This window comes from Myiozetetes cayanensis, unplaced genomic scaffold, assembly GCF_022539395.1.
Source record: "Myiozetetes cayanensis isolate MyiCay16 unplaced genomic scaffold, myiCay2020 scf3, whole genome shotgun sequence".
Taxonomy (NCBI): domain Eukaryota; kingdom Metazoa; phylum Chordata; class Aves; order Passeriformes; family Tyrannidae; genus Myiozetetes; species Myiozetetes cayanensis.
The window spans coordinates 3,043,150-3,058,186 of record NW_026087521.1 but is presented as its reverse complement, the minus strand read 5'-3'; the positions used below and the strand labels follow the sequence as shown (position 1 = coordinate 3,058,186).

Here is a 15,037-nt window from a genome sequence, read left to right as displayed (position 1 = left end):
TATAATTTAGTCTAGTTCAATATTAGTAGGTGCTATTTTAAAAACAAATAAATGGAGATACTGCATACTTGTCCATATTCTACGATTCTAAGCAAAAAAACAAAATCAGGTTTCAAACTATGATTTTTTCAATCATTTTGGGTACAACCACTCCTGTGCACTGCATCAATGGCAACAGCCTGTTCCCCAAAACAGGTGATTTTCAAGAGCAGCAGTTTCCCTGTCCCACAGGTGGATACACAACAAGGAGGTCAAGATCTAAGGCTCCTTCTCCTCCAACAGGGCCTGCTTGGGATTTCTCAGCAAATGAAACTGCTCCCCTGTGAGCCTGAGGAAATCTGATCCACTGCTTCAATACAGGTTTAACAGTTAACAATTTAGAGGCAATAAAAATTTGCAACTTCCTTTCTTTTCATCTGAAGTGATAAGAAAACAATGATTTTTTTTAAATTTTTTTTTTTTAGCTTAAAGAAAAAAAAAATTCCCTCCTGAGAACACTCTGATAAGGTTACGGTTAAATAAATGATTTTCAGGAGATATGCAGTTAATTCACAAAAATACTTGGCAAAAATCTATCTCTGAATATGTAATTCATATAACGTTCTCCTCTATTTGTTTAATTCAAGTAAAATATTTCCCTCCACCCTTTCCTTTTCAGAGGCTTTTCACACCCACATAACAACCAAGTGACTCTTCCCTGACCCGGCCTCCCACGCCTTTTGGTACAACTGCTCCCTGGCTCTTGAGCTCTTCTCCCAAGATCCAAAGGAAGCACTTAAGGAAAGGAAAGGAAACCCAGTACAATGCTACACCTTCCTTTTTCTCTCTTTTTTTTTTTTTTTTTAATTAAACCATTGGGTTTATTTGCCATTCCACAGGGGTGTGTGGTGAACGGCCTCCTCTGCTCCTGTTTTGGAAAACAGGGAAAAAAATATCCATGGGTGCCTCGCTACAGCTACCACCCCAACTGGGTTTGGGAAGGGAAGACACCCTGGTGTCACCCACCCAGGGAGCAACAGCAGCAGTGGAGTCTTCCCTTCATGGAGGATGGTTAGGACACAGCACCAGCAATTCCTACCGCTGGTGTTTGGAGAACCCATGCACAGAGCACAATAAATTCAATAATCACTATTCCGCTTTCCCCATTTTCTAATAATCTGTGCATTCCAAACAATGTTCTGGAAATCCATGAGCTACAATATCCCCTATCAGCCTCTTCTCTGAAGGGAAAACACAGTAACAGTGCTGGTAAAGCACTGAAGGGAAGCTCAAAATATCACTCCCTTCATTCCATTGACAACTAAAAATAAATAATGACTTGCCCAAGAAGCTCCCCCTCCAAAAAATTCCTCCCAACTCCAGTGACAGAATAGACAGCAGATTCAGGGACCAAGACTTCCAGACCCAGCTCTGTCAGCCAACATGATTCCTTCCAGCCAATAGTATGTTAATGACTTAGGGGTTTCTTTGAGAAACCACTAATTGATATCTTTTTTTCTTGGCATTTGCAGAGTAACTTAAAAATAGCATCGTTTCTATTCTAGGCATATCTTAGGAAAAGTATCATTAGATTAAATTCCAGGGATGAACATCTGATTTTCATGTGAAATTCAAGAAGACTGAAGCCTTGTTGGTTCAGTGTAACAGGGAAATTACAGCTCAGCCTTGAGTCCAGGGTGATGCACTGGCCCATCCCCTTTGCTCAGTATCAATGTCAGCAGAGGTCTGTCTGTAGGTTAAAGGCGGGAGGAAACAGCAGTTTCAAATTGTTTCTGTCACCTTGATGCAGAAAGTTTCCCCCTTATTTAGAGACTCCTCAACTGTGGCTGGGCAGCCACTGCTTTCTGTAAAAGCTGCTCCAGTGAACAAAACGAACACACCTCTTCCAAGAGCTGCTGAAGAGCTTTCCCTCAATCACATTTAGCAAGATACCATCTAAGCACTGAAAATAAGCACATAAACTTACCAATGCATTACTGGGAGAAGCCTCAGAAATAAAGTTCAGGTGTTGCTCAGCCATCAGCACCTCAGCTCCTCCCTGGCACCAAATAAATCCCACAGCAGCAGGTACCAGAACTGTCTCTCCTCTGCTCCTCACACCCGAACGCTCACAGCCGGGCTCTGAATCTGCCACCAACAAAAGAAACCACAGGAAGACTGCTTCCCTAATGCTTCAGAACTGAGTCAGTGGGTCAACAATTCCTTCGGTTTAGGAGCCAGACCAATTCCCTTAAACACCCCTTTTCTTTTTTTTTTTTCTCCTTTTTTTTTTTTTTTCCTGATGGAGAAGCCAACTGTCTCCTGCCAGTGGCAGCCCATCTGCTTCCAGAACAGAACCAAGGCACTCCAAACCACCACCTCATTCTGGCACAGGCATCCGTCCTGACGCAACTCCATTTTGTCTCCCACGTCTGGGAAAAGCCATGAGAAAATACTTACAATTGAAAGAGAGACAGTCGGGGAAACTGCTCCGTGTGCACCTTGCACGCTGCTTCCGGCTCGCAGCCCACGTCTCCCACTTCCCAACCCCGGGATGGAGAGGCACGAAGGAGCGCGCTTCACGTGATCCCAGACCCATCCCTGGTCTGCCTCGTTCCCGTGCAAGCACAGATCATCCCTGCGTGTGCATTTCAGGAGCACTGCTTGAACAAAGAGAGAGCTCCGAAGCTGCTATCCCTGTTCCCCATCCATGACTCAAAACGTCTGGTTGGAAACTGGTTTCGTAATAACCCTTTAGTACCACCTACTCACATCACAGAGCGACTCTTGCAGCAAATGCACAGGAAATCACCAACGAGTGCCAATGGAGCTACTATTCCAAGAACTAGCTCTTTCGGTTATTCCTTCATCACTTGGAAACTGAGATGCTTTTACTTTCCCTATTGCACAGGGTATGATTTTTTTTTTTTTTTTTTTAAGATGAACTTTTAACTATGATCCTGTAAAATACTTTGTTGATAAATCACCAGCTGAACACTTGCCCACTGTATTTAAAAAAAAAAAAAAAAAAGGAGAGAGAGAGAAGGAATTTCACAACAGTCATTCCAGAAAATACAGTAACTCCTTTCTGGAAATAACTTACTGGACAAATCAAGCAGGGAGAATTAATTTTTGGAGACAGTTTGCATCCTGCAGAGCACACAAAGACGGTGTCGTCAGCCACGTGCCTTTCTGACCACCAACAGCAGACCCCTGACTCACCCAACCACGAGATGAGTCGCTATGAATGATTTCCTCTTCTTCCACGCTCCCCCGGCGTGCTCTGTGCCACCGGCATATCCTGAGCCTAATCCCGACTTTGATGGAAATTCCAAAACTCATCTGGGAAGGCTGTGGCCACCAGCTAACGACGCTGCCATCTGCTCCCTCCTGCTTTGAGTCACCTGTCAGCAATACAAAAGGAAATTACTCAGCAGCAAGCACGTGGAAGCCTCCGCTACAGCCTCTCGCGTACCCCTTACGGGAATACAACATTCTGGAGCACTTGGGTCACCCTGAGAGGAAAAGTGTTATGTTCTGCAGCACTCCCATTCAAAAAAAGTGAGATTTGGTTTAAAATAAGGGTAAAAATAAATGCCAGGAGCGCAGAGGGAGCGTGTTTCAGCTGGGTTCTCAGTGCCAGCGTCACCGAGGCTGCCATGGAAGGGGGGACAAAAATAAAAGAAGACATTTCACAAACACGAGACCTTCACTGTGCGTGACAAGAAAAATAATTAAAACAACTGAGAGAACTAATCTGTGGCTGCTTAGGAAGTTAACTCTTCGAAGGAAGTGATTAAGAGAACAAAAGCGAAGTGTTATGTTTATCAAACAAGTAAACTTAACCCACAAAGAGGGCTTACTCCTGTGAGTAAAGGCGGAGTACTGTCACAGCCACCCTGCAGGCATCTCTTCACACCGGGCTGAGATCTTAGTGATTATTAGCCAATTATTATTTCAAATAAATAAATCTTATAAGAAAAACAAAGCACTGCTTTGCCAAAGCACCAACTACCAGCAGAAAAGCAGCCCACAATGTCCTGTGCCTCTTTACAGAATTCCCTTGAACGAATGCCTATTCAGGACAAAAACTCACAACTGTTTTCCTGGGAAGACCTGATTAACCACTACAGCATTCACAAACTCAGTCCAGCAACAGACATTTTTTTGTTTCATCACCGATTACGCAGCTCACGAATTCAGCCCTGCGAAAACAAGGCTCCCAACTTCTCCCAAAAAATAAACAACAAATACAAGACAGTTACTATATACGACGCTCTGCATCTTCAGGAATTTCACAAAAATTAATTAATACTAAAGATCTAATTGTCTAACCTGCTTCTGCATGCAGAAAGAGCCAGACCTGGTGCCTCCAAGGGGGGAGGGAGGTGCTTCTTGTTCCTGTTTCGTACTTGACTTTTTTTCCTGCGCAGGAGATGATCTAATTATCCAACGTGTCAGTAGATTGCTTCACCCTTTCTCGTGTGTCTCCTTACATTAACATATTTTAACAATTCAGCTCATTAGGAAGGAGGCAAGGAACAAAATGGCAAATTATCCTTAAAAATCAATCACACAAAGGCAGGAGTCTTCCCATGTTCTGTCCTGCACCTATCCGAAACTCCACCAGAGCACACAACCAACGATGCTGAATGCAAACTGGCAACAAATCTCCCCAGATCCCACATCCTCAGGCTTCTGAGACAGAAATGTACCTGTTCAAGTCACAAACCTGATTGGTGAGCTCTGCAAGGGAGTAATTTTGGGTCCTGCCCAGTTAAGAAGGGAAAGAAACTCCCAAATGCCAGCCCTTTATTGTTCCCAACAGCGCTGATGCTCAGCTGCAGGAACTGTTGCTGCGAGGGGGCTGATGGATCTCATGTATAATAATCGGGCATGGGTGATGAAAGCGAGCGATCAAACCACATAAGGCTGCTACCCATCGCCTTGAAATGGATCTGAAAAAACCCTGAAATCCAAATATAACGTGGACAGCACCCGCATTTGCATACGTAGGATGCCAGCCCAAGTTTCCGAGCCTTTTTATCAAATGCCTTTTTTTTTTTTTTTTTACAGCAAACAGCCACTCAACACCCGGCCCTTTCAGCACACACAGGGATTTGAGAGACGTTCTTGGGTTTTAAACCTTGCCTTGAATTCCTACAGCAGGTCTGCTCACGGATTAGCCTGAGCAGAGTCCCCATGGCATACAGTAAAACCACGAGATCTTGGGAAACGTTTCTTCAGCAAGTTTTGTGTATAATAGCAGTGCCTATATATAAACCTGTTTACGGCTATTTCCAAAGAAGAGCCTGCTCTGAAGCAGCTCCTTTATTGTGATCGAACACGCTGGATCCATTCCCAGTTTTAGGGCTTATGTAAGGCCTTCAAGGAAACAAGAAACTTATTTTGTACAAAATCATGCCAGTATAGTAGTAGGTGCAACGGAATTATCCTGTTACACATTAAGTTTTACTAATAAAAGAGCTGCATTGCCGTCATAAAGTCAAATGCTGCTTCCCACTAATACAAACAAATATTTCCTGCCAGGTACGTCCACTCTGTCGAATAAATAACACAGCTTTCTCATTATTCCCGTGGTCACTGTTAGGAAGGAGCACAGCCCAGCATTTTTGCAGGGATGGATCGCTCCAGAATGAGTGAGGATCCTACAGCACAGGTAAGGCCATCCCAGGTTTGGTTCCCATGTCCCCATGCAGGCTTCTGGCACTGCTCCAGCAAGATCTGCACTTTCCAGGACCACCAGAGTGTCAAGTCACACCAAACTCAAATTTAGCCCTTAGGACCAAAAGCTGGGTATGTGACCAGTTCCTAAAACTCAAGCTCTTGTACTCAGAATAAAACCAATAAATTGGTAACTGCAGCATCAGGAGCTTCAAAATGAAAACCACCACAAAAAAAAACCCCAACCAACCTACAAAAACCCCCCACTAAACAAAAATGGAATATTATAAGTAACATCTTATGGTGGTCTTCATGCTGTGTTGGTGCAGGGAACCTGCCTGGCCTGAACACATCCATGCCTGACATGGGCTGGAAGGACAGTGTGGCTCCCTAAGTGGTACAGCCAGAACAGACACAGCCAGTGAGACAAAACCACTCACTTCAGGGTTATTTAGGGGTCTACATCCAAATAAATAAATCAGTCTCCACTAGATTAGTACCTGCACTTTGCACAGCTCTTCATCAATAACTCCAAGGCTTTTTCCTCTTGGCCATGTCCCATTTTGTGCTACCACACAGAGGCACCTCAAGGACTACACCAGATGCAAACTAAACCTCCTCTTGCTTAAGATTAAATTATTATAGGATCAACCTTGTAGATACTTCTGCCCAGCCTTCCAGAGGGCTCCACAATCCAGCACAAAGCACTACGCCACAGTCTTCTTTGGGAAAGAGATGCTACTCATCCTTCTGCATCATCCCTTTGTGAAGTCTCTTACCTTGGAGGTAGGAGACTTAAGATATTCTGCTTTTTCCTCCTATCTCCACAGCCTGGCACTGGGCTGTAATTTTGATACTACACATTTACGAGAAGCTGAGTGGTGCCCTCTCACCCCCACTTCTGAAACACGCCGCTGCTCACGAAACACATAAAAGATTCAGAATGAGACAATATGCAAGAGCAGCTTCACCCTTACCCGACAAGAAAAGGTCCTCTCTGGGCATTTGGAAGTCTGGGTTTCAATTTCTTTTCTTAATCCTCTTTCTATGCCTTATCCAAGCTGTGTAAGCAGACTCCAAGTTAGGACAGCATTTAATACTGCCACACTTCTTTTCTTCCTACTTTGCTCACTGGCAATTCTTAGATGTTTAACTCTTCTTGTTCATTCTACAGGCACCTACATGCCATATTATTTTAAGTTTGTCATCCTGGAGTTGGCAATCTCTTTTATTTCATCTCATGGGCCTGCACACAAGCTGCATTCACAAATGAATTCTGGAGCTGTAGAAGCAAAGAGGAATGGTTGAATTCTGACCCAGGCATGGAAAGGATGACGTGAGGGGCACGCGAGGCAGGACGGAACTGCTCTCCTGACTTACTCTGGTAGCTACAACAGATGGATCACATAACCCAATGCAAACAGCAAACAAGTTTCTTGGTAATGAGAGGAAAAGGACACAATGACCTCTAGGTAAAAATCCCAGGAACAGCAAGCACACATAAACATCAACCTGAGCAACTTTAATTCCGTGCCAGAGCCCGAGCTGAAGATAACAGCAAAGACAAACACCCAAGACAGATTTAATTCAGGCTGTAATTCACTGCATGCAACATGCCAAATTGTGGTACAAACCTCATGCCTTTTAACACTCCTCATTGTTAGGCCTATTCTTATCTTGGTGATGAATGTAGGTTTTTAGAAAGGTTTTTTTTGGAGCCTTTTGCAATTGCAGTGCTCTGTTCTTTAGCTGGGAGGAAGCTGGAAGTACTTCAGATTATTTGCTGGGGTGGAATATGCCCCAGTACGGATCCACAAACACAGGGCATCTCATGACAGGGCGCTGCTGATGAATTGTTGCACGGCTACAGACAAGCACATTATTGTTGTTACCTCCCTCTCCCCTCCTCCCCAAATAAAGGGTGTTTTAAATTAAGATTTACTTTGTTTGCAAAGTTGATTCAGCTCCTGCAACGGGAGGCAGTAACAGCGTGAACTCTGTTTTCTTGGTATGAAGCTACAGACCTCTCAGCATATACTTTAAATAACAGACTAAAAAACTCCCTGTTCCCCTCCTTCTGATTAAGAAATCCTTGAACAGCTCAGTTCCCCAAAGCTGAGAAAACCCAACGGGGTAGCAGAGGCCATAAACACTCATTTTCTGCCCAAAAACACAGGAGCACTTCAGAAATAACGAGTATTTGGAGGAGGGTGGATTTTGGGGGGGATTTCCTCTACTTTGAGTGCTCCGAGCTCATACCACTAGGTGGCACGTTTGAAACTCTTGGCATCTCGTTCCTAGCTCTGCATCACACCACGTTTGTCCTCACCTGGGATGGAAAAGTACAGGTAAAATGATATCTCAGGAGTCAAAGAACTGAGATAGGCGGACAATGGCAGGGAAAAACGTGCCTGCACGGGAAGGCAATGTCAGCCAGGGAGCTGAGAGCAGGACTGCCGGGGAGAACTGAGCTCCAGCACTTCCAGCTCTCATCCTGGTGTGGCCGTGGTGTATCACTTCGTGTTTTGGGAGAGTTATCTGGAATGAGTGTGCCAGAGGTGGTTGAGACATGAGGAAAACAGGAAAAGAGGGTGAGAGTTGACCCTCTGGAGGCACAACACCAAGTTCCACCCTGAGCCGAGCAACGCTCCGCTCTCTGCACGTCCCTGAGAGCTCAACAGACCAAAACCCATCCACAGCCTTTCCAAAGCACCACTGGCATGAACCGATGGGAGGGAAACATTCAGGGCACCACCAAACCACAGGGGAAGATGCACCCAACCCTCAGCACCGCATTTTGCCGCTGCAAGATGCAACCCCTCCAAGAAGTGTCAGGCACTTCACGTCCCACAGACCTCCACGGCAGATAAGCAAACACACAACAGCCCATGACACTGAGTCAGCCTCGTGGGCAAGTCACCTCCTGTGCAGGACACGTTTTGGAGTGTACCTAGCTGTGCCCTGGTGCACTGGCCTTGGCAGGGATGCCAGAGCCTGGCAGCACCAGTTCCTTAAGGCTTCTGGCTTGTTCCTGCTGCCAGTTCCTTAATTTAACTCAACCCACTTTGAAAGTGCATTAGCACAAGCATGTAGTAACATTCCAACTAACCAGCTAACATTCCCTCAAAAAAAGAACAAGTCGGTTCAGCACCAGTGTAACGACTGTGGGCACTCAGAGCTGGTACTTGTCATGGCATCACACCCCGCATTCCCTCCCTGTGCAACTTCAATAGACGAGGATTAACGATTTACTATGAGCACTTCAACATCTGACTCAGTCTTTGGAACTGGCACTCGTGTCCATGCAAAAATAACTGTCAACTGGAACCAGAGAAGGAAAGAGATGTTGTTGATAGACCCCCAAGGGCAGTGGCAAAGAGTGCTTCTTGTCCAGATGGAAGAAGAAGTACCGTCTTCCTTCTTCCAAGAAAGAACAGCTCAGCCCCAGCACTGCAGCAAGAAAAAAATAAATTGTTTTCCTTCCCTTATAGATAGGATTTGGCCCTGTAAAGATGCTCCAAATCAACCAGCAGAGACATGAACTGCCTTCATCACCATCAACATCACTGAAAGAACAAAATACACTCCTGAGGGAGCACAGGAAAACCTTGCAGTGGCACTATCCATCCTACACTGCTCTTTGGGAATTTTGCTCTTTCCTGATCCATCAGTCTGGCACTATTTGTGCATTTACATGCTCATGTTTAAACAGTATGAACCTGCTGGCCAAATATTCCTCTAAACACACCAGGTACATTTCTGTGCTGATGTCTGCAGACTCTGTCAACGAAGAGTTTGCAGACACCACCCCGTGGATGTAGCATCCTGTTGAAATATTCTAGCAAGGCCCCTAATTTCAATGGACAAACAACTCAAGAGAATGCAATTTCAAACATAATGATACAACAATCTCATGTGAAGTCCCCTTGGGCCTGCAATTTGGATGCAGCTCCTACTCCTCCAAGGACATGTCAATGAATAGGTGGCAGGAGTTTGGTGGAATTATGGCAATTACTGCAGTTGGAGCTCAGGTTCCAGAGATACCAAAAGGAACAGATGTAGGTTGTCCCAAAAGAGAGGTTTTCACCAGATCATAGGATGGTTTGGGTTGGAAAAAAACCTTAAAGACCACCCAGTTCCAATCCCCTGCCATGGGCAGGGACACCTTCCACTAGACCAAGTTGCTCAGAGCCCCATCCAATCTGGCCTCGAACACTTTCAGGGATGGGGCAGCCACAAGTCCTCCAGGAAAGCTGTTCCAGTACCTCACCACCCTCCCAGTAAAGAATTTCTCCCCAATACCTCATCTAACCCTTCCCTCTGCCAAATTTAAAGCCATTCCTCTTTGTCCTGTCACTACCTGCCCTAATCAAGGATCCCTCTCCAGCTTTCCTGTAGCACCTTCAGGTACTGGAAGGGACTTGATGATCTCCTCAGAGCCTTCTCTTCTCCAGGCTGAACAACCCTCATTCTGTCAGCCTTTCCACACAGGACAGTGTGGAAATCCCCTCCATCCCCTGATCATGAATGATGGTGAACCTCTTCCCAACAGACACCTAACCATGTGTATTGACTGCTTTGAAGCGAGAACCACAAGTTAATTAACCAGTGTAATTACAACCTCCAGTGCAAAACCTCGTGGGGAAAAAAAATGTCGGATTACCTATAAATTAAAAAAATCCTTGGAATCCTTGGAATTCTGATTCACATTTTCCTCCTAAGGCAATGAAACACCCAACACACTGTATCCCAACTGGAAGGAAGGAGAATACTTCATGAGTGGGATTAACCTCACTTCTATTTAAATACCTGCAGCACAGATGCTGATGTCTGAGTTAGTCACAGGGAACCCCTTTATAGTCAGTGAAAAGACACTGTCACTTCCATGACATGATTCATCTGACTTACTCCAGGCAGTTACTTGGGATATTTTCCCTTGCATAAGGGAAGCCAGGAACTTCACAGCTCTGTCAGATGAGCCACAGTAAAATCAGTTCTCAAATGCTGCTTTAAACTACTGTAAAAGAACTAGAAGCTTTCAGATAATGATTTCTGGTGTGAACTTTACGTATTTAATTTAAGTGGAAAACTACAGGTAAGAGTGCTGCCCCTTACAGTTTTTGTTCAGGAATTTTCTTCCTCAAATTTGCAAACTAAATTTTGCAGCACTGGCCCAGTGCACAGAGCTGGACAAAGAATTTGCCAGTGGGCAAAGTGAAAGCAGTTGATCCATTTTCACTCTTCAAATCATTTGAAAGCAAACACAGTAACCTAAAGAGCAGACAGTGGATTTCATCATGCCATGTCCTTTATGTTAATAAAAGGATGTTTGTGAGGAAGAAGGAATAATCTTACGGTTAAGGGCAAGGTGTTCAAAGTGCACTACTAGCTCTGGGTTGTATTTCTTACCTATTTTCCCCAGTAAGTCTCCACCTCAATGCCACACATAACACGTTTACTGCCTCATTTACTGCATTCAGAAAGAGAGGACATGGTCATGGAAGGGATCTTGGGGGGAAGACGAGGTGGTTTCTCTAGCACAGCATCCAGGGCTGAGCCCTCCTTGCACGGCAAAGCTGACTGCAAAGAGGATGGTTCCCAAGGACAATCACAAGGATGTGGCTATTAATGAGTAGACCTGAAAGTGGTGACGTTGCTCTGGGTTCTGCAGCATGGCTTGCATTCGATGCATCTTATCTGGAAACTCCGCGGCCACGCTCAGCCTTGCTCTCAAGCGCAGGAAGAATCAGCACCAGCGTTTCCCTTAACCTCACTGCCCTCTCTGATCCCCTGCTCAGCAGACAACCACATGTATATAAACAGCCTTCTGAAGAAACCAAAGGGATCACTTCTGCGGAAGTAACGTGAGCTCTCGGCGCTCGGGCGCGTGTCCCGGGGCGGTGGCACAGGCCTGGCCGTGCCCAGCTGGCATCTGTCTGAGCTGGACCTCTGCAGGCAGGAAGGGATGATCCTGGAGTACAGCTTCCCATGCTAGGACTGGCCTCTGAGGCACCACAGTAACCTGGAGCACAGCAGAGGGGTTGTGATTTCAGAGCTCTCTGCTGCTGGGGCAGAGTCCGATCTTGAAAACGTAACAGGAATTCAGAGAATCACAGAGTGGTTTGGGTTGGAAGGGAAATTAAAGGTCATCCAGTTCCAATCCCCTGCCGTGGGCAGGGACACCTTTCACTAGACCACGCTGCTCAGAGCCCTGTCCAGCCTGTCCTTGAACACTTCCAGGGATGGATGGGGCAACCACAGCTTCTCTGAGCAACCTCTGCTAGGGCCTCACCACCCTCGCAGTAAGGAATTTCTTCCTCATATCTAATCTAACCTTGTCCTCTGCCAGTTCAAAGCCATGCCCCCTTGTCCTATCACTCACTACATGCCCTTGTCAAAAGTCCCTCTCCAGCTTTTCAGTTCTCTTTTATTTATCTCCCATCTACAAAAACAGACCCACTCCACTCTCTCCAATCCTCGTAACTAAATTACTATATTATGGTAGATTAGCAGCCTCTTCTGGAAAACCAGCGGCGTATGATTGGCTGCCAGGGAAAGTCAACATCCTCGGTCAAAGAGCATCTAACAATTAATAAACTTTATTTAGCTGCCACCAGTGATGTCACCAAGAGCAAAGGGCAACAACAGAACTGACTGCCAGGCCGGGACAGAGCTTTTCCCAAGTATTGTTCGAGAGACAACCGAACAAACCCGTCATTGTTCCTGTGCCCGTGGAAGGGGATGGCTCACAAACAGCTACCTACGTGTTTCCCAACACACACTGGGAGATGCTCAGGCAAAATTACCACTGGAAGAGAAACACCAACCTCCAACAGACTGCAAGCTGAATCATGTAGATTTGGGTAAAGAGAATCCCATTAAAGAAGCAAAATTAACATTAAGTGTAACAGATGAAAGACTTCACTTCCAAAGCCAGCGCCTGAACACACATTCAAGCTACTTCGAAGATATTCAGGTCATTCAGACAATTATTTTAAAATGGCAGAGAAAGACAGTCTGATGATCCATGTACGGAAATAGGAGCCAGAAGCTCTGAATCACTCATAACAACACTTAGCAGCTCTATCATCTGCAGATCTCAAAGCCACTCCGCAAAATGGATATGAATCGCTGGCACCCAGCTGTGGCTCCTCTGCAGCGGGCTGGCATCTCACTGCTGCACTGGGAGGCCTGGAGAGCACCAGGGTGCTTTCCAAACAGCAGGCAGTAATTACAGCTTCTGTCCCTGTTTATCCACCTACCTACCTGCAATTCTCACTTAGCATTCCCGCGCATGACAGCTTTGGCTGCACCCAATCTCCCCCCAAATAAAAGGTGGAGAGAGTGAAGTCTTCATTTAATTCTGTGAAACCTCTAGCAGATCTTTTATTTAGAATCAAAGCTATTTGAGGGATTTGTGTTTTATTCCCACCTCAGAGAGCTGCATGGATTTGGTGGACTCCTCAGTACCTGCCGTATCTGAGAATGATCTTTCATGCCACTCTTATGTTGATGAGCAACACAGAGCCAAATCCACCTTTCCCATCCCTACAGCCCTGTGGTGTTTTTCCTTAGTCACAAACTGAAACCTTTAGATTTAGTTTGCAGAAAACAGGAGGCTAATGCTCAGAGTAAGTAACTGATGTGCTCAAATAACAGCATGACTGTCCAAGATAAAAGCAGGCTCTGCATCGCCAGAATCCCAGTTTCCCACCTGATCCACTCAGTGCTGCTAAATCACTTGAACTTTTACTCTGAGGTTGCAGATGATTCCTATAAACTGCCTGTGCTCCAACACCCCTCTGTGTAAAGGCAACAGCTGTTTCCCAGGGCAGAAGGGGAGGTCTGAAGGGATATATTTGCCTTTTAGTTGCAGAACACCTTGTTAACAGCACTGCACTGCCATTACCCATCATTGTTTTCTTGTCTACCTCTTACAGGTGCACGCTTAGAAACAGGTACCTGCTTCCACACTGTTTCAACAACATTCCCTTGATCCATCCCGCTCCTGCAGTACCTGTGTGCCAAATAACGGGGGGATCAGCTGTTGTGATCACCTGCCCCTGGAAGATCTGAAGGACAGAACGCTGAAACCTCAAGTAAATGTAACCCCCACTGTCCTGCAGATGAAACAGCACGATGGGACGCATTTCCCTGAAACAGAGATCTGGCAAAGAGATGCAATGACAAGGAAAAAAATAAAAAAATTAATTAAAAAAAAAAAAGGGCAGTTTTTTTTCTTTTTTTCCTAGTCCTTGTCTGTGTATTTTTGCTCACTATGAAATACTCAGACACCAGAAATCTCTTCTGCAGTGTTCATCCCTCTATCAGTTTTTCCACACATCAGAGGTCAAACTTAAACCAGTTGAGAATATTTTCTTAATGAAGCCTTTATTCACAGCCCATTTTTACTCGCTACCACTATAATTACTAAGATTAAACCCTTACATTGCCCCCACAATTCAGCCATAAATCAGAGTTTTATATATTCTCCTGCTTTCCCCTCCAGTGATGGGATAACAGAACAACAAGCAAAATTCCTCTGAAGGTTGAGCCTGAACTGGGAGGGATAGATATTTTATTAAAACGGGGAAATTACTGAGGTTACACAGGAAAATATGGACTAAACCAAATGGGATAAATGAGAATTTTATCTTGTAAATCCAGTTATGAGAGCAGAGTCCTCATTTTTACATAAAATTTCAAATCTCACCTCCTGTGTTTTCAGTAACATAGAAGTTGCCTTGTAAATGTGTTTGAGATGCTTCTCCCAGCCATGCAAACATCGTATAATGGAACTACAGGAACTTCAAAGGCAGAGGCTGCTGCTCAGGGCAAACCTGAAAACATTTACTGTCACCCTGACACATTTTTATCAACTTGCTTAGGCAGAGTCGTTTGTGATACCCCTTCTCCAGACGTGACTTCAAAGAGAAGCGAAGCTGCTTCCCCTCAGCACTGAGCTCCAGAGAAATCATTTCCTGGTCAAGCCCAGCTCGTGTCAAGATACTCCCTGGACAAGCCACGGTGCCAAGTAGTGCCGAGACCTGCAGCTCACAACAAGGACTAATTTTAAGAGGTGCCAACTTCCTGCTTTTCAATGGGGCTTATCTCAACTCCTCTCCTTCTGAATTTGCTGGATATTTCTAAGATTTGTCATATAATTCTTTCAGTAAGTATACCAACCCACTGGTCTCAGCCTGGTACACAGGAATTATTCCCTCCTGTCCTCCTTCGTTCCATTAGTTACACAAAAAAATTCAGCCTTCCACTTGTTTCCAGGTCCAACATTTGTGCCACATTATTTTCACTTCAAGTATCATTTAAATTCGGCAATAATGGTCCCCCAGTTTTCACCGGGAACACTCAAGAC

The 15,037-nt window shown here is 45.1% G+C and overlaps 1 long non-coding RNA gene across 2 annotated transcripts in view; it reads right to left on the bottom strand.

Annotated features, from left to right (window-relative positions):
* Window positions 1-15,037, bottom strand: part of LOC126644576 (uncharacterized) — a 114,948-nt gene that overhangs the window by 21,233 nt on the left and 78,678 nt on the right. For both annotated transcript variants that reach the window (XR_007629955.1, XR_007629954.1), the window contains exon 4: window positions 3,202-3,383. This is a non-coding gene — a long non-coding RNA (uncharacterized LOC126644576). The remainder of the gene's footprint in view (window positions 1-3,201; window positions 3,384-15,037) is intronic.